We start from the raw sequence: 27,284 nt of genomic DNA, 5'->3' as shown, positions 1-27,284 counted from the left end.
AAGAAGAAGAAGAAGAAGAAGAAGAAGAAGAAGAAGAAGAAGAAGAAGAAGAAGAAGAAGAAGAAGAAGAAGAAGAAGAAGAAGAAGAAGAAGAAGGTATTTCCCTATAAACTCCCATGCTTGAGCACTTGGTCCCCAACTGGTGGTTAGTGGTTCTGTTTGAGGAGAGTGTAGGGTGTCACAGAACACTCTGGACATGAGGCCCAGCTGGAAGACTTAGGCCACTAAGGGTGATCTTCAAAGGCTACACTCACTTCCGCTTCAGCTCAGGCTCTCTGCTTCCTGCTTGGTGTCATGTGAGAAGCAGTCGTTGAAAGCTCCTGCCACCATGGACTGACCCAATGCAGCCACCAGGCCTGTACCCTGTGACACTATGAACCAAAATAAACCGGTCCTCTATTAAGATGCTTGTGTCAGGCACTTGGTCACAGGGACAAGACAGGCTCTCCAGCCTTCATTCTGTGTGAAGCAATGTGTAAGCCTTCATTGCAGTAAGCAGAGGCCTCTTAGAGCAATGCCCAGAGCACAGCAAACTCTGATTTGAAGAGTGTGGAATCAACTATTTTCTGGTCCGCCCTTTCCCTGGGCTGAGTTTGTGACCGCAGAGGTTGTGTATTTACCATTTCTCAGCCCGGAACCAGGCACAGTGAATCCTTAACAAACATTTCCTATGAATGCAGGTAAGACTAAGGCTGCCCATACCTGCTGAACCCCTGACTCCAGGGCCCCGTGACTCAGTTTATTTGCTCAGAGATATTCAACAGGTAGGAAGACTTGCTTGAAATCTCCAGTGTTGAGCTGTTGCCCCAAACACAGTTGCTCATCTCGTTAGAGTTGGGCAATTCCAGATGGCCTAATAGTGCAGGGACACACTGTGACTGTTGACCTGCCTGTATGGCTCTGAACCCTTTGGAAGAGCCCAGCATCTCAGACTCAGCCAGAGCTTTAGCAGATGCTCTCAGCAGCCAGCCCTTCCCCCACATCACCACCCTTAGCTGTGCCCCTGGCCTATTGCTAGCGACCCCCTGTTCTGCAACTGCTAAAATCCAGATCCACCACTATTTCAGTGCTCAACTAGGCAACTCTGGGCCACCACACTTGTTTACTCCTGGATGGAGATATTTTCTCTCCACTCTGAACTCCCATTGCCCTTTATCTCCTCTGGGTACTTGTCATCTTGGAGTTTTGTTATCTGTGCAGTAGCTAACAATGCCTGCTTCAAATGGAAGCTGTGAGAAGAGTCTTGCTTTCATGGACACTCTCGTATTTATTACCACCAAGTTCTCAGAAGCCTGGGATCTTCTACTCTGTGACCCTGTTCTCCATATCGCACCTGATTTGTGAGCTTTCCGTCTATGTGTGCACAGTGGATCAATCAAAGAGACAACCAAGAAATAAGTCAATGGAGCTATGAATGTCCTACTGAGATAATACAAAAAAGGTATTATTTGAGGATTTTTTTTCTTTGTCTTTTCACTGCCCTTATGCTTTCCTTCTCACCTCTTCTTTACTCTATTCTAAAACTAGAAATAACCAAGCCAACCACCTGTGCCCCAGATAATGAATCTCCAGTTACCCAGGATCTTCAGAGTTTCGTTTCATTAACCGAAGAACACAGACTTGGCTGTACAAACACACGCATATGTTTTCACACCCTGGGAGTGGCTGGCAGAAGGGAGTGGGCGTTCGTGTGTCCCCACATGTCACATGGGCATGGGTTGCAATCAGTCACCTCCTTCAGCCTCTTGCCCCATCCCAGGAGCTTCCCTCCCCGACAGCCACATGTCACCACCTGTACCCAAGGTCAGCAAAACTGATTGTTGCCTACTCTTCAACAAACAGAGTGAGTTCCAGGACTGCCAGGGCTATACAGAGAAACTCTGTCTTGAAAAAAACAAAAACCAAAAACAAAACAAAACAAAAAAAAAAACAACAACAAAAAGACCTCTCTTTCCACAAAAGTCTGTAGAAACCGATAGGGTAAGCCTGGAGAATTTCATGTTATGGTGAGCACGGATAGGAGTCACTGCCTGATTTCTTAATAGCTGTGGACACAGGGGCATGCCTACTTTGGAGACTTGGTCTTATTCATGGAGACCTGTCGCTTTCACAAAACATCTGTCCAGTCTCCACCCTTCTTTTCCTTGCCCATGCCCTGGTTGAAAAATGCAAACCCAGATTCTGTATAAGGTGGTGCTTGGCCAGGAGTTACCCCATCTACCTTATCAGCCTAACTCACCTGCCCAATCCAGGCCTGTCCCTTGTACAGTCAAGGGTGAGGCTCAGCCCAGGTGGTTGCAACTTGTTTGGATGAAACGAGCTGACTTGCCCAGCACCTGAGGTTGAGCCAAGCCAGGCCACAGGGAGAAGCCCAGAGCAGGTGTTTTGGGGAACAGGATGCTGAGATGAGAACAGGGGAGGTTTGGTAGGCCTGGTTGTCCCAGGCAAAGGTCTCATCTTAAGGAAGACTGTGGCCAGCTCCAGTTCAGAACCTCAGCCCCCATCTCTCTTCCCCAATGCCCTTGCAACAGAAAGCAAGCTGTTCAGAAGTTAGACATCAAGTTGATGGTCCTGGATACTCCGGTACCAGAAGTCATGCATCTGAGATGTCAGCCATTAGACCCACCAATATTTTATGCACCGCTAAGAGAGAGAAAAAAAATGACAGTTATCAAGGTAGGATGGCATGATAGATCTTTGACAATTAAAATGGATGTTTTCTACTCACCAAAAGCTTTTTAAGATTTGATAAGCATGTACCATAGAAAGGAAAATATAAATGAGGTACATTGCTTACAGCATCCTAAAACTTGCTGCACAGTTATGAGGACCTGAGTTGGGAACCCACATAAAAGTTGTGTATGGTGGCATGGATCTGTAACTGCAGTGTTAGGACAGTCTGAAGCACACAGATGTTGACCCATCCAGAATCTGACTCCTCGGGCTCCTCCTACTCTAGTCCAGCTGGAGACCAGGGATGGCCATAAGGAGGAGAGTGCTCTTCTTCATTAGGGAGGGCCACACTGTTGTCTCAAGAGTTTTTCTCATCAGCTGATGCCACTCTGCATGACTGACATGCAAACAGTGAACTGTATCACTAATGGTTCCTTCCTTCTTTACTGTGATAAACTGTGGAATCCTGATGATTGCTAGCTAGTAGGTACTGAGTGGGCAGGACTTCGCAGCTACAGAGTCACCTTACAAGCTCTCTCTCTCTCTCTCTCTCTCTCTCTCTCTCTCATGTGTGTGTGTGTGTGTGTGTGTGTGTGTGTGTGTGTGAGTGTGTGTGACATGTAATGATGTGTGCTAACCTCATGTAACCTCATGGCCTTAGAGTGTACGTGTAACAGCTACTGGTACCAGCTGCTGGTTAAATGCTCTAACACACCTCATCCTCCCAGCAGACCTGGAAGGTGACTGATGCTGCTATTGTTGTCTTGCATACGAAGAGGGGACTACACGGTTATTACAATAATACTACAAACTGAGATCTGAGGTTAGAAGTCCAATTCTCAGCTCTATAATTACCCATCTCATTCTACTTGCTATCCGTGTGCCCACTAGAAAGGGAAGAGAAGCGAGGCCTACTTTGTGTTCAAGGATGTACAAGGTAAAGGTTCAAGGCCATCTTATCTGGCCCAAAAGCTCATGTTAAGCATTAGCTTTCCAAATTAGGTATTTGGATCTTATTCTGTAGTTCAGCATCCCATGCAGCATATAGAAAAATTAAATATCTTTCTTTCTTCTTATAGATAAAGGTAATACACGATGGCTGTGGCCAGATGGTCTCATTTCTCTTTATTTACACATTGAATCTTTATTTACTGTTTCTAAAACGTTCTTGATGGGTGAGGTCCTACCAAGGATCTTACACGGTAGCAGGAAAGCAGACTGCATACAAGTGATTTTAACTGTTACCAAGATGGACAAATACTACTAACAGCTCAAATCGCCTCAACTATCCTGCTGGGAGATGGTTCCGGAAGTGGAGCAACATATCATGGGAGGGAGGACTCTGCTAAGTCACTTGATGGACAGACACAGAACCTTGAAGAGTGGGGATTAATTAATTCAAATGTAATATCTCCGCAGTCTCATTTTGAAACTCTCTCTAAATTGGTCACCCTGGTAAAGCCCTTGTGGAATGACTGTTAGTGCATATGGAGAAAGGCATTGAGTTGTATCAGCCATCGGAGTACATGGGCAGGCAGGAAGATGCAGGAGAACCCAGCTGAGATGGACAGACAAGAACGTCTGCTATATTAGCATAAATGCCAAAACTTGGCTGCCTGCTGACCCCCCACTGCCCATGGTCTGACCTCCAAGGATTTCCTGTCTGAGTTCTTATTGAACTCTGAACTTCGAGTGATACCAGACCCATAATCTGTGCTAGGTAATTGTTTTTCTATTGAGCGACTCGTGGGTGACCTCAGCTCCCTGTGATACCTCCCACAGGTGAGTTTCTATGTTAACATTCCCTGCTTTAACGGCAAGATAACTCACTGATCAATAAAGAAGCCACAGCTGAACTGGATGTGGCAGTACCGACCTGTCATCCCACCAGCAGGGTGTGGTAGTTGAAATATCTGGAGTTCAAGGCCATCCCCAATATCCTAGTGAATCTAAAGACAGCTGTCTCAAGCAGACAACCGATATTTTAAAATAATAATAATAATAACAGATCTTTGCAAAGAATCGCTAGGGCTAGAGAGGTGGTTCAGCTGCTAAAGGCTAGCCTCCCAACCCAAACATCAAGAGTCCCTGGATGACAACAACCTCTTTCCGTGGCTTAGAGATTTTCGAGGAAGACTTCCAGTGAAATCAACAGACCAGAGTGGAAACCTGGGAGACCTGGTCCCAGACGACTCTTCAGATGGCACTCGGGTGGGGTTCAGTCTATAGATGAAAAGGGACACCTTGGGTATGGTTCTGATGATGTCACTCTTCCTAGAGCTGCTGCAGCAAAGACGTGCCTGCCCTCCACAGCCTCAGCCAAGCACCTCCAGGCTGACCTTCCAGAACCCACTTCTACTACAGCTACAAGTGCTTTACTGATAGTTTGAAGGTGGGTTTTTCTCCTGAAAAAACCCTCTAGGGCCTCTGTTGTCTTTCCCAACCCTCTTCCATGGCTGGGCTGGGGACACCCTGGGGATGGTCACGGGTCCTCACTTCTTGAGCCACTCTTCCCATCTACTCTCTCCTCTTCCTTTCCAATCTTCTAACCCTGTCCCCAGCTCTACAGGTCCATGGCTGTTAGCAAGATGTAGCAGTACAGAGCTGGAATCCCAGAACTAGGGAGGCTTGGGTTCTGAGTTAGAGACCAGCATGCACACACAATGAGACTCTGTCCCCATGTCCCCTAGCCCTTAGTCTACATGGGCTCCCACTCACCTGTCTGTGACATTATGTGAGCGGTGCTGCGATTTTCAAAGTCTACATGGCACATGGCCTTCCATCGCATGCTGTGGGCCAGGTAAGGTTGGAACTAATCACTGTCACCTCAATCGGTCCCCCTCACAGCCCTCTAAGGCTGATAAGGACACGGAGGCTCTGATTGGGGAGAGCTTTGGCTCTCAGTTCAATACGCATTTCTGGAATGCTTGTACAAGGCCAATGTTGTAGCGTGGATTCAACTTAAAAGGAAACTGTGCTACACACACACACACACACACACACAGAGAGAGAGAGAGAGAGAGAGAGAGAGAGAGAGAGAGAGACGTTTTTTGCAAAGCCTCGCAGCACTGAATGTTGAGAAGTTCTTCCAGGTGTCTGATCTAAATTCCTTCAGCTGTAACTCAAGCCCATGCCTACCTCACCCCCACCCCCATCCCCACCCCCATCCTCAGATAAGTACAAAAACAACAGTTGCAGATGAAATCGCCAAGCTTCGGTTGCCTCATAAGCCTGAGATAAGCCCCACGGAACAGGCTTCGTATCTCCCTTAGTGTTGCCTCCACCCAGTATGTCACTGCTCAGTCCCTGCCCAGAGCTAGCATAGGCCAATAGCTTCGAGGGGTGGGAGGAGGGGGGGTCTGGACTAAGGAGGAAGAGAGGAAGGATGGAGAAAACTGAGAGCTGGCAGCTTCTCTGAGCTGCTCACTTGTTGGGAGGTGGCCACAGGTGACATCTTGTGGGGAGCTGTGTTACCTCATCAGAGCTGCTCCTCTGGTTAGGAAAGAGTAATGGCAGGTCCTGTGGATGCCTGGGTCCTGTGAAGTTCTCAGATACTCCTACGAGGTGCATGCCATGAAGAACTCCTCTTCTGGAGTTCCAAAAGGAAAAATAGGACCACTCCAACCCTCCAGAGTGCATGGGAGAGACCCAGGCCTATGAATCACAGAACAGGCTCGGGGAAATGCCTGATGACTAATGCGCTGGGGAAAGTGAACGCGAGGGTGAGAGAGCAAGAAAATGAATTAGCATGCGAGATTAAGTCGACCAAGGTTAGTGAGGGAGTGGAAGAGACGAACAAACTGAACCCAGTAAACACCGAAGTGCGTTAGTCGATGGAGGTGAGAGGAAAGAGTTACGGAGTGATTAAATGACTACGTAGCTGGCGTGTTTAAAAAAAAAAAAAAAAAAAAAAGCGTGAGTCCACTAAATGAGAAGATGCTGAATGAGTAGACAGGTGGGCATGAGGTGGATTTTGGAGGCTTAGAAGGATGAACGAATTATAGGTGAAGGAGACCAAAGGGGACATCCTGAAGTCAACCTCTAGCCTTCACATGCTCCCTCATAGACAAGCACACACACACACACACACACACACAGAGAGAGAGAGAGAGAGAGAGAGAGAGAGAGAGAGAGAGAGAGAGGAATTCTCATGAGTGTTTGCTGAATGAATAAATGATAGAAAGATAGCCTCCCCCATTAACTAAACATCTTTCTTTGCTTGACATCCTTGGGATCAGACCGGCCTAGTTTTAAGTGCCCTATGCAGTTACTAAGACTTATCTTCTAGAAAAGCTTTTTCTATCTTCTTTAAAATGGGGGCATCCTTGGCTACATCAGAGTCCTGCAGTAGGGAATCAAAGGAGACGGAGGAACCTTTGGCAAGCATCTAGTATTCAGAAGACACTTAATAAAAGAGCTCCTCCTTTCAGACCCCCCCCCCCATGCAGTCCTTCCTCTGCTTGCCGGAGCCCACCAGCCCCAGTGGCCTTTGACGCTCCGTCTTGTATGAGGTCACGGTCTTTTAGGGAACAGATACAAGTGGCAGCAGCTCTACTAGGAAGTAGGGTGATGAAAGCATTAGGGTAAACTGTGCATGTTGCGACATCTCAGCAGCTTGGGGTCTAGAACGGCAGCGACTTCTGTTTCAATTTGAGCGCAGAAGGAGGAACAAGAGATCTGTTCTAGGGAAAAAATCAAAGGAGCCTTAAAAAAAAAAAATCAGTGGAATGTGGGTGTGTTGGCCTATCAATGGAGGAAGTGTGCACAGAAAGGTGACCTTACAAAAGATATGGGGGAAGTTGGATAGATGGTTGGAAGACTGAAGCTCTTAATTCAGAAAAGAGAAGAGAATATGGCAGGCCAGAGAGCCAAAGTCTGAAACAGACGTGCTCTGATCATCCGGCTTAAATAAACCCTTTGGTGAGTCAGAGACCCCAGCCAGGTCCCTGCCTGCCACTGTGACCTCTATTGTCTTTGTGTGTGGCTATGTATGTTCATTACTTTGTTATCATTGTGACCAAATATTGAACAGAAGCAACTCAAGCAAGAAGACATTTCTTCTGCTTCAGCCTTTCAGAAGCGTTAGTGCAGAGCAGAGAGGGAGGCGTGAAGGGGATGGTTCATCGACGGTAGCAGGGGCGCAGGATCATGGATCACATCCAGACACAGAGCTAGAACAGAACCAGAAATGGATATAGCTAGCCTTCAAGGCCCACCCCTAGATTACTTCCGCCGGCAAGGTTCTCAGTCCCGAAGCTCCCACCGACCTCCCAAAAGAGCATGTGCAGCTGGGGAGGAGATGCTCAAACATGAGAACCTGTGGGGAGCGTTTCCAACAATACTATAATATTATAACACTGTAGTGCCATGGGTGAAGTGGATGCTGCCACCCCAGCCACCACCACAGTCACCAACCACCACAGCCACCACCACAGCCACCACACAGCCACCACTGCAGCCAGGGACAGCTCCTGATTTCCTTGCAGCATCAGCTTCTTCATATGCACAGCCCGAGGGTAATGCACTCTGGCCAAGGAACGATGCCTGGTGAGAAATCGGCCTCTACTGTTTGGTGGAAAGGGAGGGGTCCAGCCTCTGGCCAGTCATAAGCTAGGAACATCCTCCAAGCATAACAAGGCATTCCCAGTACTGAGTGGTTCCAAAGGTTTATATGTAATTTAAAAACAAACAAACAGCACTCAGGAGGCAGAGGCAGGCAGATTTCTGAGTTCGAGGCCAGCCTGGTCTACAGAGTGAGTTCCAGGGCAGCCAAGGCTACACAGAGAAACCCTGTCTCAAAAAACAAAACAAAATAAAACAAAACAAAAAATCAGTAAGTGAGCTTAAGAAAAATCAGTTGCCCTAGTTTCCTTTCTGTGACTGTGGCCAACAGTGACAAACATCAACTTCAAAAATTTGGGGTCGATTTTGATTCACAGTTCCAGGTTCTAGCCCATCGTCACAGAGAAGTCAAGGCAGGGGCCTGAAGCAGCCAGTCACAGTGTCTGCATAGTACTCAGGTAGCCTTCTCTATCCCTATACAGTCCAGGGTCCCAAATTGGGGAGTGGTGCCTCCCACTTTAGAGCTGAAACTTCCCACATCAAGAAAGGCAATCAAGAAAAGCCCCCCACCCTCCGTCCCCGAGACATGCCCACAGGCCAACCTGGTCTAGACCGCCCCCCCTCACTGAGATTTCCTTTCCAGGCAATTCAGGTTGACAATTAAACTAACCAAGTGATGCCACTGGCTGAGCTCACAATGAAACAAGGGGAACCAAAAGAGAAGGGAACTTGACCGGCTGTGCAGTCAGAAACAGAACAAAAGGGAATATCAGAGGAACTGGAAAGAAACTGTAGAACACCCGACAGGGCGTGGCGACCCTGGATGTCACAATAGCTGGGGAAGGACCCGCAGATACCAAACACCTTTAACAGCAGCATCTGGGCTGAACCCAATGAATCGAGAAGAGTGACTGCAGAGTGAGAGCAGAGTATAGGGCTCCCTAAGAATGGTTAGAGAATGGCAGGAGACAGCCCTGACAGGGTACCCAGGGCTCGGAGACTGACCACCGAACATGGAGAAGTGATCTCAGGCATCGGAGATTTGGAGAGGCATTATCTAAACCAACATAGACTGGGTTCTGCACCACCACCACCCTCTCCTGGAAGAAGCAAAACATAAGGGGAAATGTATAAAGGAAAAGTACCTACTTTTGCGCTGATTCCCCACTGTAGCAATTATAGTAAATGCAATGCTTTACAATATCATAAACTTTTGCTCTTGATGCTCTGGAGGCCGGAAATCCAAAACTCAAGATTTAGAAAAAGTTGCCTTTCTTCTAGAGTCTTGGAAAACCCGTGGTCTGCCTTTTCCAGTTGTAGAAACCACCTATACTTCTTGGCTCATAGACCCCCTCCTCTCGTCACTAACTGGGCCCCCACTATGCTCCCTTGGTTGTCTCTGCCACCGAGCCTCTCGTCGGTCGTACTCTGACTCCTCGGCCTCAGACTTACAAAGACTCGTGCAATGACGTCAATCTCCTGGCTTTGGCTTTGGGTGTGTAAGGTAATATACTTGCAAGGTTGAAGGATTAGGGCATAGGCAGCTTGCAGGAAAAAGACTTCTGACAGGATCACCGACTTCTCTATTTAAGGGGAATAAAAACTGAAGGAAAGGAGAAAAAGTCAGGAACTGACTGACCTGTGCTGCGGATGACCACCTAAGAGAAAGCCGATGGTGCCCTGGGTTCTTATCACACACCAGGGTTTTAGATTCTCGTATAATCTAATTTTCCCTTTACTCAGTGTCCCTAAGTCTTAGGCCTGAGCCCAAGTTTCTTAAATTTCTCCTATTTGTGATCCCTGAGAAATCTGTACATGATCACATGCACGTGGGTATATAGAACAGTCATACACATCAAACCATCACTGATCACAAAGAGACGTATCTTCAAACAGTTCTTTGGTGCGCATAGAATGTTACCATTGATTAAAGATAGAAGGGACTTGCATATTCGTGAGGTGAGTGTGCTCGCTTCATATAAAGAGTTAGCTCTTGTTTAGTATTTGATTCTACAGGACAAAGAAGCTGCCTCTGTGCTTTTCATGGAATTTTCACGGAAGTTAGTTGATAGTTTGATGTTTTTTAACTCTGAATGCAAAGAACGCCATTTCACGGAAATACATAGCGCAAAATGGCAGAAGTATTTAAGGGCTTTTTTATGAAACTGATGAAATTCTGTTCTAATCCCAAGCTGGAATTCACTTAGTAACTTTTCGTTGAGGCTCAAGTCAGCCCATCAGACAACAATTTCTGAGGTCAAATAGTCTTACAATACAAATGCAAATAAATGTGATGCTTATATACTGAAGGATGATAGTAGAAGCAACCTTATTTTTTTTTTTTTTTTTTTTTGCACAGTTAAATCATTATTTTATCAGAAAAGCAGAAAACTTCCTATGGACAGTTTCAAAAAAGAAAAAAAAGCTGTGATTCCTCACATATATCATGCTCTCAAATCTGAGCCAAGATATTTAAGTCGGGGACACCACACACGGTGGAAAGTGCAAACCCTGTGTTCGGAACTAAAGCTCGCTGAGGTCACATTCTAGAACTCACCCAAGCACTGCCAGGGCTCGCTAGGGCTCATCACGTATTTTAAGTTTGGCTGTTGCAGGCCCAGAAGCCTTTTACTGTTGCTAACTTTCCCACAGTCTGCATGCAGTTACATGACCCCTAACTGGGGAGCAACATGAAGTTTAAGTCCTAGGATCAGGGAACATTTGAGGAACTGGAAGGAGTCCAGTGCCTTCCCGAATCTACACAAGGATTCCTGGAGTTGGGGGTAGACCACATGCTCTGTTCCTGGGGTAAGGACCCTGGGATCCTCAACCTATCGTATCTCTCACTGCTTCTCACTGTGTCCGTATCACCGGTGTCTGAACTCAGTAGATATCACAGATACCGATACACACAACTTTTATAAAGATACAAGACACAACAGGAAATAACTTCTATGTAAAAGGCTGACACCGGGGGTTTCCTCTGCTTTCCCCATGGGGAGCCCTCTCCGTTGGTGACCTCCGCCTCCGCTACCTTTCCACACCCCCTGCCCCACCTGGAGAGTGTGCTTTTCAAGACAAGGTCTTCAGGTGCAAAGTTTAGCTCCTGATGAGTTATTCTGTGGGAACTGAAGTCTGAGTCAAGTGCTAGGAATAACCGGGAATTCCCAAGAAGGCACGGACAGGAAATTGGGACACAGGAACGGCAGAATCCCTAATGGAACTGCTTTCCCTTTATAAAGATTTGTACCTATGTATAACTTAGGAAACGCACACTGCCGGTGTGATACTATCTCAGTTATTCATCCAGGTACCACTGTATACAAGGACGCTTTTACTGAGCACCTAATGTATGTTAGTCCCTGCTCAGTACATGAGGAAACAAAGGACACATAGCATTTAGCATCACTGGAGATACTCAACATTCAGCAGGTGAGACCATGAGCACACTCTCTACACTAGATCACAGCTTCCCACCAACAAGGCAGGTACTCTTGCTGTACACATTTATCAAGTGGGGAAAATCAAGGCAGGAAAGAGATGTGGGTTTTTTCTACACAATGATATCCCATGTGGAATAAAGTCCCAGAGATGTTTAAAACAGGATGAGCAGATGATTTTTTTAATCAATTTTTTTTTTTTAGCTGTTAAAATATGCCTTTTGCCACCTAGACTTTGAACATCAACCAAAACCTATTAACTTTTATAAGCAGTGTTAGGGCTAGATCTGCTGGACCCCAGTGTCTATCTATGCTTGAGCCATCCAACTCGGCTTTTCTAATTGCTTGTCTAACATCCAGCCAAAATGGGATCACAGTGGCAGATGCATGTAATCCCAGCATTCGTGGTGCTGAGACAAAAAAAAGATTTCTGTGGATGTGAGGCCAGGTGGCGTTCATAAGACCTTGCCTCAAGGGAAAAAAAAAAAAAAGAGTATTCAGAAAATAGATCACTTCAGACATCAGCCCCAGAAAAGGACTTAAAATTACAGAGAGAGGGAGGGAAGGTGACGACCAGGAGAGGTAGAACCTGAATCAGATGCCATGCCATCAGCTGACTGGGGACAGTGGTTTCTGCCAAATGCTATTAGTCATGTGAAGACCCATCTCCACGAGAGACGACTATAAATGTGAAACCATGTTTGAAAGGCTACAGGGCTGCTGTGTGTCACCAGGTGCTTATGTGTATCCATGGCCTCAGAGAAAGATGACAGGGAGGGGACAAAGAGGAAGGGCAAGCAGAAACTGAAGTTTCACTGTGGTTGATGACGTCAGGAACTATAAATAGCGACACCCCTGCTCCCAGAGTATGACTTAGTGAAAGTACTGGTGCAGTTATTTGAAAAAGTGGAGCCATGTTGTTTTCTGAAAATCAATGATCTTTTGACTTCACTTTTATAAGGGAGTTCTAACATTGGGTTTCTGGTGTCTTTTGTAATTCGACTTAAATCCTCATTTGTATCATGAATATTGGGTATAATAAGATTTGTAGTATAAAAAATAACCAATGCAGTGCATTGACATATTCATATCGATTATTGTCATCAAAATGGCCATGTTTTATCCCTAGAGCTAACCTTGAGAGTTGTCCTCAAGATGGTCTTGGGTGGTCCTCCCTACATTATGCCCTTATATTTCTCTTCCTTGAACACAGATCAAGGAACTTCTAACAAATGGAATGTGGTAAACGGCGTAGGCTACCGTGTCTGAGATCAGAGCTCGAAAGATGTTGACTTCCATCTTGTCCTTGCTCCCTCTCTTAGCCTTTAGCTCTCACACACTCCTAACACCCTCTGCCATTTTGGGAGCAGCCCTAGGGAAAGGTTAAGGCCTCTGCTCACATGCAACTAAGAACCAGGACTCTCCATCCGTGAGCCCAAAAGGAACTGAATCGTTCCAACATGAGAAGAGTTAGGAGCAAACCCTTCCTCACTGGTGATTGCAGCCCGCATTCTGTGCCTGTAAGAAGACTTGAGATGCACTCACCTGACCAGTTCCAGGATTTCGGCCCCACGGAACCTGTGAGTTAATGAACGTGTTTTGTGTTAGGACCTAACTCTTAGAGTAGTTCATGTTTGCACATACTTCAATAGCTTACAGCCTTGGTGAACAACGACTTTACTGAGGAACATATGTAGAACACAGCACCCCCCCACAACCCCAGTTTGCTAAGCCCGCTATTAGACAAAGAGACATTTGGTCATTGTCTCAATTTGTAGCACAAAGCTCTCCAAACTCTTAAAATTTCCTGAACGATAAAGGGGATGGGATCCTCTGTTGTGCTAATGAAGTGCTTCTGGATGATGGTTTGTCCCTAAGGGTGGAGGGGGGGGACAGGTCTGCAAAGCTTGGAACTTTTGATACCACCACCAGCCTCTGGGGAAGAAAGGGAGATTAGAGACTGAATTAACCACCAAAGTCCAACAATGTCATCAAGTACAAGTTCCATGAGGACCCCTGAGTGCCTAGGGTTTGCCTAGCATGGGCTTGTAATCCCATCACTTAGGGGCTAAGGCAGGAAGATTGTGAGTTCCAAGCCAGACTGGGTTGTATATAGCAAGACCTTATGGAGAGCAGGGGTAAGTTGGGTTTGGAGTGCTTCCAAGTTCGCTCATAGCAATTTTGTTGGTACAGAAGCTTCCCGACTGAGGCCCCTCTCCTGGGTACCTTTTGGTCTTGGTCTACGCATCATTTGTATCCTTTCTACTCAGACAGCAGTCATATGTCAGGTATTTCCTGGAATCTTAGGAGCTGACCTAGTAAATTATCCACCCAGGTAGGGTTGTGGGAACCCTTCAGCTTCTGTGGTCATGTAGGGACAGAGTATAAACAGCCTGGTGACCTTCTGTTTGGAATTATCATCTAGGACTGGGACTGTCCCTCCAGCCTGTGACATCTAACACTAACTCTGGATCGAATTCAGCTGTAGGACAGCCACCCCCACACCATTGGTGTCAAGAGACTTGGAGACTTGGTTTGTGCAAGGAAAACCCCACACACTTGGGTGTCCGAAGTGAAGCAAGTAAAAACATCTCAGTGGCCCTCACAAGGATGAAGGCTCAGGAGGAGATAAGAAAATCACTTCCTAGAATTAGCCAACTCCCAAGGCCACAGGGAGCGTGAGGAAACAGAAGGCTGACAAGTGTGTGACCTTTAGGAAATTTCCCATGAGTCATCCCAGAACCTGTAGGCTTTAGAGTCTTCTCCAACCGCAGGGCTTAGAAGCTACCCACAACTCCCCCAGAGCATTTTCCTGAGATGAGGAAAGAGGAGAGGCCCCAGACACCAAACTGGGATCTGTTCCCCTTTCCTTGGAACCCCATCTTCAACCCGATCCTCACCACCCTGAGAGCTGGTGAGCATGGCCTAAGACTTGCTCGGCTTTCTGAGGATTCTGGAAGCCATGCAGGTCACTGGAAGATCAGACAGTTAGAAGCAGTGCCGTATGCAGCCCAAGGTGATCCAGCGTTCTTCTCACAACACGGGCTTTGTGTCCATCCCAGGAGTTAGGGAGCAGAGTGAAGGAATGAACTTAAAAAGCAAAATCCCAGAAAATGGATGCAAAGCCTAATACCGCAGACTGGAGCACTGATAGGCTCGAGAGTGGGAATGGGGGATGAGGGGGGAAGAGGTCAACCTTGGATATCATTCCTCACTTATATCCACCGTGGGTTTTTGTCGGGTAGAATCTCTCCCTGGCCTGGAGTTCACTAAGCAGGATAGGTTGCCTCACCAGCAATCCCTATGCTGGGATGACAGTGTCAACCAGGCACGTTTTTAGATGGGTCTCTAGAAATCAAACTCAGGTCCTTGTACATGCACGGCGACCTACTCTCCGTCCTCCTGGCATGGAGGTGTGTTTGCTGGGAGTGTTCTTCAGTGTGCTGGGCTCACAGTCACTGTCCTACATAGATCAGCTTTTCACAACCAGAACAGATCAGTAAATGGCAGGCAGGCTATTCTACTGAGCAGAGAATAGCATTTGAAAGCTGTAAAAGATATTCTGTACTATGAAAACCTTACAACCTAATGCTCTCTTTCCTTACCCTGGGCTTGAGAATGTTCCTGGTGCCTTGGAAATAGGTCACATTGTCAAATGGACCCTCCTCTCCCCTGAACCTTGAAGGGGCGGGAGGATGGCATTGAATCTTAAATATCACAGTCTCTGTGTAAACCACAGCTTCAGACAGAGGAGGTGGGGTGTTGCTGCTTCGTAGAGACAGAGTTTCTGTATGAAACGATGAACAAGTTCTGGAGCAGGATAGAGGTGATGGTTACACAATGATATAAAATATGCTTAATGCCACCAAACTGCTTCCAAATGGTTAAATGATTATATATAATGTATTGTTAAAATTGAGAGAGAGAGAGAGAGAGAGAGAGAGAGAGAGAGAGAGAGAGAGAGAGAGAGAACATACCAAAGACACAGTCTACCACAAGCTCTCTCTGAAGCTGGTGGGAAGGTGCCAACGCTATGTCCTCTGAGGGTTCTTTGAAACATTCTGAGACCCTGAGGCCACAGAGTAGGTCTGCCTTTCCTCAGGACGACTGACCAGGGTTGCTACCATTCACCCCTCATAGTTTCACAGCACAGTGAGCAAACCTGCAGCCTCCCAGAGCAGACAGGATAGGATTTCCAGGATGACAGCTCAGGCAATGTCAGAGCTCAGGGGACGACTAAGGGCCCTCTATCCCAACCTCCTCATTTGAGAGAGGAGCTGAGCTTGCAAGAAGGAAGAACTGACCCACACATCTGTCAGTAGACACAAGAGTCAGAGGCAGACAAGAAGTAGGAAGAACAAAAGTGTGAGTCTAGCCCCCACGCTGGTGTGCTTCATGAACGTGGATCTGACTACACCTACCTGGCCTTCAGATTGGTCATCACTAACAGGAGAGGGAGGATGACACCAAGTCATTGTCCAAGGTATTTTGAGGAGGCTGTGGGGCAGGACATCTCGGGTGGCATGCAAAGAGGTTATTCTCACCATCCAAGCCCAGTAAGTAACCTTTGGCTGAGACACTGCTCCTCCTACAACCTGGCCTGGCTCTTCACAAGCAGAACCGACAGGTAGGCAGACTGGCCTCGCCACTCTTGAGATGAAAGGATGTTCAGATGGTCCAAAGACAGCATCCATTTCCTAGAATAAACTAGAAGACATGCTGTTTACCATCCCCACATTTTCTCCTTCCCCACTACACTCCTGTGGTTGTTTCCCATACCCATGGAGAAGGAACACAGGTTTAAGGCACAGAGGCTTCTAAGAGCATCTACATACATCACTTGCCCTGTCTTCCATCCAGATGCATGGATGGGGGAATGACTTTTCATATTATAACTGAGGAAACTGAGTCGGGAGGTTGAAGAACTGAACCAAACCCACAAAGTGTGGACGCTAGCAAGCTGCAACTCTGATGCAGAGTCCTTACAAGAAAAAGAAGACTGGACTGGGGAGGGGGTGTTTATAGAGATGGCTCAGTGGTTAAGACTACTGGTTGCTCTTCCAGAGGACCCAGGTTTGATTTACAATACCCATACTGTGGCTCACAACCATCCGTAACTCCAGTACCAAGGGACTCGGTGCCCTCTTCCTGCCTCTGCGGGCACCAGGGCATACATGTGGTGCACAGACACACATGCAGGAAAAACACCAGGACATATAAAAGTACTTTTAACCATATGCACACACACGTACACATACATACACACACAAGGGACTGAACTTGGGGTATGAAAAAAAACCTGTGTGGGTCCTCACAACATATTGTCTCACATCAAAATGTCATTCGTAGTATCACCATAGTCGGTAGTTAGCAGTTGGAAGAATCCTCCTAGATTTCTCTCTTGAAGGCACCAAGCAGGTATGCTTAGGAAATGAACATTCTCTTCCCTTCCATGGGGATAGCCTCAGATCTTCTCTATGGCCCCACCTGCAGCCCAGCTCCTGCCCTTTTGGACAACGCAGTCAGGCCTGTGTGGTATTGTCATCCACATTACATCACCAGAGCTCACCAGTGACATAAACCCTCCATTCTGATCCAGCCCAGCATAACCCACGCCTGCTGACACATCCTTACCGAAATTCAAAGCCAGAGCATTGTGATAATGCTGCCTTGTTGGAGGCAAAACTATCTATGTCTATGTCCCTCTCCCTCTCCCTCTCCCTCTCCCTCCCCCTCCCCGTCCCCTCCCCTCCCCCTCCCCCTCTCCTCTCCTTTTTCCTCTCCTTCTCTCTCTTGCTCCCACTCACCTTAAAGACCCAGATACAGTGACATGAGCCAGGGCCTGGGTATAGACACTCAAGGTACAAGAAGCAGCCCCAGCCCATCCCGGATGTCCCATCTGAGGCTTGAGACTATAGGACATGGGTTCAGGGTCGTGGCAACGTGGGACAAAGAACTGCCTGTTAAAAACCATCTGTGATCGGAACCAAATGAGGCTGGACGACAAAGTCAGCCTGAGTTCACAGGATTGGGTCCCCTTCCTATGTCCATTCAGAAATAGTCTTGGAGCACAGTGCGCCAAGGCTGTTGACTGGAGACTCTGGAGAATAAGACTGAGTCAGCAGCTCCTGCTTCAACGAGCTATGTGTTCTAGTGTAGTGGTTCCCAGCTTTCCTAACGCTGCGACTCCTCAGTACAGTTCCTCATACTGTGGTGACTCCCAACCATAAAATTATTTTATTGCTACTTAATAATTGTAATGTTTGCTTCTGTTATAAATCATAATATAAATAAGTGTGTTTTTCGGTGGTCTTAGGTGACCCTGGTGAAAGAGTCTTCTGAGGGGGTCGCCACAACCCACGTGTTGAGTGAGAATCGTTGCTCCAGTGGCTCGCGCAGTTGTACAGCCAAGTAAATCCATCAGAACAAGCGTGCTTCAGATTGTGAAAAGCTCTCTGCAGGAAACGGAAGGGCTGAAGCAAGGCAGTGATTTCTAATTCAGTGCGGTGCTGCAGAGGTACCATTAAGCTGAGATCCACAGAATGATATGGAGGTAACCATGCGAAGAGCAGCGATGGAATGTTCTAGAAAAGGCTCACCCATGCGAAGTCTAAAGGGCGGCTAAAGAGGCCAGCTGGCAGGCTTGGAACATATGGGGTAAAGAAGGATGAAGGTTGAGAAATTTCTAGGTACTAGAACAAACAGTTCTCTCTCTCTCTCTCTCTCTCTCTCTCTCTCTCTNTGTGTGTGTGTGTGTGTGTGTGTGTGTACATGCATATGCACGCACATGCCTCAAAAGTCAACCTCACCTCAGAGGTCACCTCAGAACCTTGGCGCATTGTGCTCCAAGACTATTTCTGAATGGACGTATGAGGGGGACCCAATCCTGTGAACTCAGGCTGACTTTGTCATCCAGCCTCATTTGGTTCTGATCACAGATGGTTTTTAACAACCTCACCTGCAGGTTCATTCCTCAGGCCCCATCCATAAAAAGGAAATTGTAAAGACCCTGGGGGACCTGTCCCCAGTGCCTGAGGGACAAAGACAACCCACACAATTCCTGCTCAAGGAACAAGGAGGTGACTCAGAACTCACCAAGGACAATGTGCTTCTGCTTTGTAAAAGCAGGTCATGCCCACGATGCCACTGTGAGACTCAGAGTCAGACAGGAGCTGGAATGCAGGAGCTCTCAGCATCTACTGACTGGGGGTTCTCCTTCTCTTTCTTCTTCTTCACATGAAGGCCACTTTTTCCTCAGATGAGGAAGACTTCCTGTGCTTCTGCACAGGCAGAGCAGCCGAAGGCACCGTGCTCTAAAATGGGCTATTTGGGGATTTATATAAAAATCAATAAAACCTCTTAATCCATACAGAATTCATCTTGAGGCCTCCAGTAGATGCCTGAAACTTCAAACCTTGACAAACCCAGCAGTGCTGCTTTTTCCTGTATACTTGCTCCTAACAAGGTAAATTCATAAATTTAACACATAAAGAAATATAATAATAGTAATAATAATAATAATAATAATAATACCAAACAAGTGAAGCAGTGTACTACATGCAGACTGGACATAGTGGAAGATGTCCTGGAGCCCTTAGGGTTCATCTGGTCCATCTCTTCACTGCATAAAGCAACATTCAAGTCCAGAGCAGGAAAAAAAAATGACTTATTTTAGAAAGGCTTTTGACTGCAACTAACAGAACGCAACCAATGCTTGTCTCATAAAAGAAATCCATAGGTAGTTGTTGGCTGTGCAGATGCAGCCGCCTAGACCTCTGGGACCAGTCTGCCTCTCTGCTCTGACTGCTTCATCTGGAGAGTCTGTGGCCTTGCCCGATAGCCTCTGCATCTAGGGAAAGCAGGAATGACTGCTCTTGGGACAAGGTCTACTCCCAAGCTAATTAGGTGGCTGTCGGCATGGTTTGGTGCATCTTGGACTATGGGCTGAAAGCCTCAGTGACTTCATGGCTGTTGACTAGAAGCCACTGCCAGTTCTTTGCCATGTGGGCTTCTCTAAGAGGCAACTTAACAAAATGGTTCCCTGTTTCATCACATGAAACAAGGAAGGAAGCAAGCAAAAAGACATAAATGAGTACCAAAACACAGAGACATATGTATACATGTATATGTATATACATATATACGCATTGTTAGGACTTATGTAGGTACAGATTTATGTTTTGTTTCATATACATATCTATACATATACATATACATATACATACACATACACATACACATACACATGCACATGCACATGCACATACACATACACATACATATGCATATACACATACACATACACATACATATGCATATACATATATGGAATTAAGGCAGGGTTTCTTTGTGTATTCCTGTCTATCCTGAAACCCACTAAGTAGACCAGGCTGCCTCAAACTCAGAGATTCTCTTGCCTCTGCCTCTTGAATGCTGGGATTAGAGGTGTGCACCACCATGCCTGAGTGTGTGTGTGTGTGTGTGTGTGTGTGTGTGTGTGTGTGTGCGTGTGCGTGTACAAAAAAGTTCCTTATGGTTTGCTACCAGCAACGTATTTGTGTATTTTACATTTAATTAAAATCATTTTTTTAAATAGTTACAATCTAGCAAATGACTTCATAGCCCACTAATAGCAATCTCCGGTTTGAAAAATTCAAGCTTAGACACCAAGTTATTTGACCTTATGCTCTGGTTCCTCAAGCTGAGCGAGTACTTTTGAGCAAGTCACTCACTAGTGTCTCTCAGTTTATAGCCTGGATACAGATCTTAATCCCAGCTGTTGGATTACACGGGTGTGGGACTGAATGCATATGTGCCCATACCTGGCACGTACGAGCACCCAGGAAATGGCAGGTACCACATGAGATACCAAGATGACACAACACGGGCATCCCTCCCTGCTATTGGTTAATAGCAGTAAGGCACAGCCTCCTGGCGGAGGAGCCCAGAGAGCAGAGTAGGTGCAAAGCTGCCTGCTTGAAAATAGACATTGTGAATCGAGCACTAATCTGGCCCTGGGGGAGCTTAGATTCCAGAGGTGAGTCACAAACCTGGTTAGTGCTCAAAGGGGTGGAGCCCCGGTTATTATACAAAGGGGTGGAGTAAAGACAACGGTGCTCAGAGATGAGAGGTGAATCTTCCATGTGGAGAGACCAAACGTCCTCAGGATCCATGTCTACATGTTCAACAAGGGAGCCCCAGGCCCCAGTACACCCTTGACCTGAAGATGTGCCATACAAATAGACATGGGAAAATCACTGAATGCATCTAACCCGAAGGAGAGTCCAGGGATACAGCGGCTGGCAGACAGGATACGGGAACGGAACCCCATAGAAATCGCTACAGAGACTCCAAGACAGAGTTTCACTAAATGAAATCCAGATCCAGGAGAAGCAGAACCAACTGTCTCATCACCTCTTTAGTCTTGTATGTGCCCAGGAAATCAGGAATAGGAATCCAGATGTTGGGACATGGATTCTGATCTTGGCTAGTCCTCTTCCCTCAAGCCTATCCAATGGAGTGGACAATACAGTTTGCAAACTGATTTCCAGTCCTGTAAGTCCTCTGTTCTGTGTATTCCTTTTCTTCCCTCTCACCCTTCTGATTGCCCCAGGGTGGCCCATGATCTGCTGCTCTTGTTAATTTTTTCTGAACGTTTGGTCCAGAAACAGAGTCCACAAAAAGCTGAGTTCAAAGTGTTCTTACTACTACTACTGTGAAATGGGTGGCTTCAACACTCGGTGATATAAACAACCTCCCCCTTTATTTTGTTCCTGGTTTTGTGGGCCAAGAATTCCGAGCTAAAAGTCCTTGCTCCAGGGAGGGGCATGCCTCGTGAAGATGGACTGTATTCATCTGAATGCCGATGAATGCCTGGGCTTCCCGGACGTATCTCAGTCCGGGATGCTGGCTCTGGTGAGGTGGTCAGAGAAACCTCTACAGCATGGCTGTCTTGAGGCTGTCAGCCTTCTTACCTGCCATTTGGAGTGATGGAAGAGAACCATGCAGGAGTTCTGTGGGCTTTTGAGAGACTCGGGCCTCAAAGAGCCAAGCCTCTGCTCTCTTCTATGAATCCAATTCACAGAGGCCAGCTCAGATTCAAAGGAAGGGAACGCTGGCCTTACCTATCATTGAAAGGTGAGCCAAGGGCTGGTGAGATGGCTCAGCGGGTAAGAGGACTGACTGCTCTTCCGAAGGTCCTGAGTTCAAATCCTAGCAACCACATGGTGGCTCACAACCACCCATAATGATTTCTGATACCTTCTTCTGGTGTGTCTGAAGTCAGTTACAGTGTATAACAATAAATAAATCTTAAAAAAAAAAAAAAAGAAAGAAAGGTGAGCCAAAGCATGTACAGAGTTATCCCTGCCCATGAACCCCCTCCCACAGTGCCCTTGAGCACAACTGTGATTGGCATATACCTGTAGATGCCCCTTCTGACCAGATCCAGCCCCTTATTTATCCCCTTCTCTTTGCCATCATAACTTGTTGCCCCGTGTCCCACTCCCCTAAACCCCAAGTCTATGCAAGATCCCAAGATCTCTCTCACAGATTGAGCCTCGTAAGGCAATTTCAGACGTTGTGAGAGTAGAAAAGAAGGTGAGGACATATCCATTGTCCGAATCCTGATGGTTTCTGATGGTCACTGAGGTCCTAAATTTGGAGTTTCTAACCAAACCAAAATAATCTCTGGATCAATAGGGCTAGACAGGGGAAAATATATCTGAGATGATGGTTTCTAAATTATCTCTAATTTTAACCCAGAATGGTCTGGTAGAATCCCTACCTGTAGATGAGCTGAGCCTAAGGATATGGCTTGCATCTACAGTCTCTGAATTATCACATACTGTACCCTACCTGTGACCTGATATTGGTGGATGCACTCACAAAGCCATGCCAGAGGAAGCCAGTTAGTGCTAGAATGAAGCCCTATTTCATGCCTCATTTCAGATTACCATGGCATGGCACAGAAGGAATCTAAAACAACTCCAGCATCCTGATCATGTGTTTTCTTTCTAAAATATTCTACCCTCATCTCTCCATTCAGTGGTACCTTCACTTCACTTAGATCCCTATTCCGATGTCATTGTCTTTCTCCTAGTGACCAGTGAAATGCAAGCTCTCCCTGACACCCTCTCTTTTCTCTAACCACTAGGCTCTCTCTTACCACTTCCGTAATATATTTGTCTAGTTTCTACCCATGGACATTCTCTATTGACTAATCTTTTTTGTCCTTCTTGCAGGTATGCGATTATAGATTCGTTGAAAGCAAGAGCTTCTCCTATTGCAGGTGCACTTCCGGGATCAGAGTTAGAGCCGGCTTCCAGTAAACATTTTGGAATGGCCAAATCACTCAATGATCAACTTTATTGGACAATATCCAAATGAAGACGATCACAGTAAAAGAAAAAAGAGATTAGTAAAGGAGAAGGGGAGATGTAGAGTGGGATGAGATGGGGTGAGAAGGGCGGGGTGGCTGTTGAGGATGAAAGCCAGAAAGAAGACTTCAGCTCCAAGCAGAGGATTGGCGCAGTGGCTCTTCAATGCTCTTTGTACGATCAACCCACCTTGGGAAGCTTTTAAATCCTGCAATGTTCAATGTAAAAATTAAAACCTGGTCCTTCCTATCAGCCCCAGGCTCCCAGAAATAAGACTCATATTCAAAATGCATTTACAGATACCTTGACCATATAACTAGGCTCTTCTCTGACTAGATCATAACTTAAAACAACGCATTTATTTTAACCTAGATTCTGTCACATGGCTGGTTACCTGTGCTCAGGTACCATGTCTCTCTCTTGTTGTATCTTCCCTAGGGAAACTCTCATGCTTGGCTCTATCCCAGAATCCTTACTGCTTCCCAGATGTCCCACCTTCTTTTTTCCTGCCTAAGCCACAGGCCATTAGATTTATTATTGACAGGTACCACATCTATACAGACATAAGCTATTCCCTCTACAGCACAAGTCCGCCCACTGGCCTTTAGAGCAGTGGTCTTGAGATGAGACCCAAGTGCTGCTGTTATTTTCTGAATGTTTCGATGTGATTTGAGTTTGTGCCCATGAGTGAGAAACACTGACTTGTTAGCACATTCACTCAACAAAAATTAAGTTCACCTCAAGTCAGGCCGTGGGGCATATGTGTAGGAGAGAAACCAACCAGAATCAGGACACTACATAGCACACTGATAAAAGAACACACACAGTCACCACCAGCAGAGCTTATATCAAAGAAGAAGGAGGAGGAGGAGGAGGAGGAGGAGGAGGAGGAGGAAAGAAAGAAATAAGTCTCAAAATTTAAGTGTATTGCCCTAATAAAATGTGTGAGTAAAACTCTCTTCTCTGGGTCTTTATGCACCATGAGTTTGGACTAACTGCGGGCTGCATCCAGCATTTTTTGTAGCATAAAGATTGGTCACTCTGAAGTTGTTTTATCTCTGAAGGGAAATGAGCAGCGGATACCTAAGAACTTCCTTTTCCTCCAAGACAGATCGACCCAATGCCTTTTTCCAGCTGACCACAGCAAATCCTGACTCTTTCCACCTCTCTGAAACCCATTTTATCTTCTGAAAGATAAAGCTGATAATGATCACTTCATCTGTCCTCCCCCTTCCCCACCCCCCGGCCCCGCCCCGAGCTCTGAATGGCAAGATGACGGATGTTGTGATAACCTTTGTTAGACAGCAGTAGGTTACATTTGTTTTTATCTTCTAAAGAGCTGGAGTAGATTGGGCCAGGAACTGAAGCCCCCAAAGGATCAAGGAAAGGGCCTGGTATCATTAGGATGTAATAAGATGATATCGATGTAGGCCCAATAGACTTCAGAGAGGTAGGAAGAGGCGGGATTTGCTGTTAACTGGTTGGCATTCAGAATGTCCCAGACTTTCTGAACCACTCTCAGTTTTGCAACGATCATCCCAGCCATCAAGTCTATGAAGAAGGTATTGTTACCCCCATTCAAAGATGAAGAAATTCAGGCATACACCAACTAAAAGACAGACCTACAAACACACAGCTAATGAGCCAAAACGCCTGGCTGTCGTCCACCCTGGTCTCTTAGTGTCCACTGAGGAGTTCTATAAAGCCCTCTACTGGGGGCCTTGTGGGTCTTCGCTCATTCCTGTGACCATCTCTGTTCACATCGTCCCCCTAACTCACCCTGAGAGCCGGAATTAGGGAAGTCTGTCACGGAGCCCGTCTTCCGCTTGTGTTCTTAACACTGTGCTCGGCTGGCAGATACGGTTTCCTGATTTTACAGAAGAGAAAGCAGGGCTCAGCTGCCTGCAGACTCACTCCAAGACACCATATGGGATGTGAGCTTCAAGCTAACTTCAAAGTTTGGTGGTTCCTAGCCTTGCTACTTGGGAAAGCATGAAGGGTTCTTTTCTACCAAATAGCTGCCAGAAATCTCGCTCGTGGGCTATTCAGATGAGGAGACGCCTCTGGGACTTGCAGGTTCACTTGTCTTTTCACTTGAAAGTGCACCCCGTCTCTCCTTCAGTTCTGATGAGAAGCTTCTGCACGTTGAGTGACAGGTCTCCAGCCAAAGCTCAGGGGAGTGCTGCAGGTCCTTCCATCTCTGAAAGACCCAGAGACCTAGGTCCCTGCAGTCTCAACTGCCAGGCCTTGGGGACCACACCCAAATAACTCTGGAACTCTGGAACTCGAACCCTCGTTCTCCTCCCACGGCCTGGGGTACAGGCACTGCTGATTCATTTTAAGAGACTTTGCTTTCCACAGCAGCATAAGGAAGGACTGTCCCCTGCTAGAGCCACGTGTGTTTGCTATGATTCATCCTGTTGCCTGCAACCTCCTCAAAAAAAAAAAAAAAAAAAAAAAGAACCCTTACGCAACCAGGAGCCTCTGGGAGCCACACAGTACAGGGGCTTCCCCTCTTAGTCACCCTCTGGGCCTAGGTCCACTTCCACGCAGCCACGAGAACTTGGAGGGACAAGCATATGCCCCAAAGAGGAACTGAGCACATTAGCAAACTGGGTGAAGGCCACCCCTCCGGGTCAGAGAATGGGATGAGGCAAGACAGCAGCTGTGCTGACCCTGTAGAGCAAAATGTGCATGGTCAACAAAAGTTTCCGGCACACGGGGGGCCCTGCCCTGTACCCTCTGGCCCCAGGCACTCTGGGATGAGAGAACATGACAAGGATGAAAATCCTTGCTGTGCAAATGGAAATGTGATGTGCTGGGTGGGTGGGGCCCTAAAGCTGATCTGTGAGCCCAGGCAGAAGCCTATGGAGATGGCCCTCCTATCTGGTGTGATCCTCTCTGTGGGAGCTTCACATACACACACACACACACACACACACACACACACACGCGCGCGCACACGCACACGCACACGCACACACACCTGTGCTTCTTAAAGTCTTGATGCAGTTGTTAGCGCTGCTGGGTCTTGGTTGTTGATTTGTTTTACAACAGATAGAGAGGGCTTGAGAGTGAATTGCTTAGTCCAGACAACCCTTTTTGCCTACAATAAAAGTGAACCCAGAAAGAAATGTCACACACCTAGGTCTCAAAATAACTAGGGGCAAGGTTGAGCCTGACCATGACTGTGGCCTGAAAAGTTGGAATGATCACCTCACATTACCTCTAGCTAAGTCAGCCTCTCCCTCCCTCCTCTCTCCCTCTCTACAATTCTAACCACTTTGCTCCACCTCTGAGCTCTCTTCCACCTCAAGGCCTTCGTACCATCATCTCTGCCTTAACGCCAGGTTCATGACACTCTCTGTTGTAACATCAGCTTCTTGGCTACCTTTGTTGGACCCTCTTCTGCAAGGGTGGCCCTTCTGAGTTCCCTCATCCTCTCACTCAGCTTCTATACTTCCTGCTGGAGCCATCTATCAGTTGCATCTTTTGTGTCATCCAGTGCCTGCCCCCTGTCCCCTGCCCCAGCCCTATAAGAGGAGTCCTCAGAGACTCTGACTTGGTCTCAGGCTGCCTGCCAATGCTCACACCGCACCTGGGACCTAAATACCGCTTCAGCTGTGTTTGTCGGGTGCTTGGGTGCAGCGGTCACACCCATGAGCCCACCAAGATGGATGCCAGCTCTTGGCCAGTGCCCAGAGATACCCCTCAGTTCATTCTCTCTACCAACAGAATCTCCAAAACAGGACCCTACGGGGTGCCTCCCCAATGCTGGCGCTACTAACCAAAAAATGTGTTCAGATTCCTCTTGGAGACCTGACTTCAGGATTCACTGGCTTCTGTCCTCTTCACTGGTAGCTACCACCTTGTTTTCAGCATGTCATGACTCCCGTTTGTACACTTGTCCGTCAACTAACTACAAGATGACTCTGCAAATATACCTGACGTGCACAGCTAAGTGGATCTGAGTGTCTCTGTCATTTGCTCAGCATATGAAAGCCCCTGGAAATAGGAAAAGCAAGCTGTTGCCCCAGATGGCAAGGCTAATGGTGAGACCCAAATGGCCCTCAAAACCTGGGCTTGGTGAAAGTGGATTTCCAAACATTAGTCCCCAACCAATGTACTATCCCCTCACCTGGATACACTGGAAGATGGAAGATTTTACATGTTTGAAGAAACACACAATCCCAGCCTTGACTTGCGGAGTTTAATCCAGAAGAGGTTCTGA

The sequence above is a fragment of the Mus pahari genome, chromosome 17 (genome assembly GCF_900095145.1).
Source record: "Mus pahari chromosome 17, PAHARI_EIJ_v1.1, whole genome shotgun sequence".
NCBI lineage: Eukaryota > Metazoa > Chordata > Mammalia > Rodentia > Muridae > Mus > Mus pahari.
Note: the sequence above shows the minus strand (reverse complement) of the source record.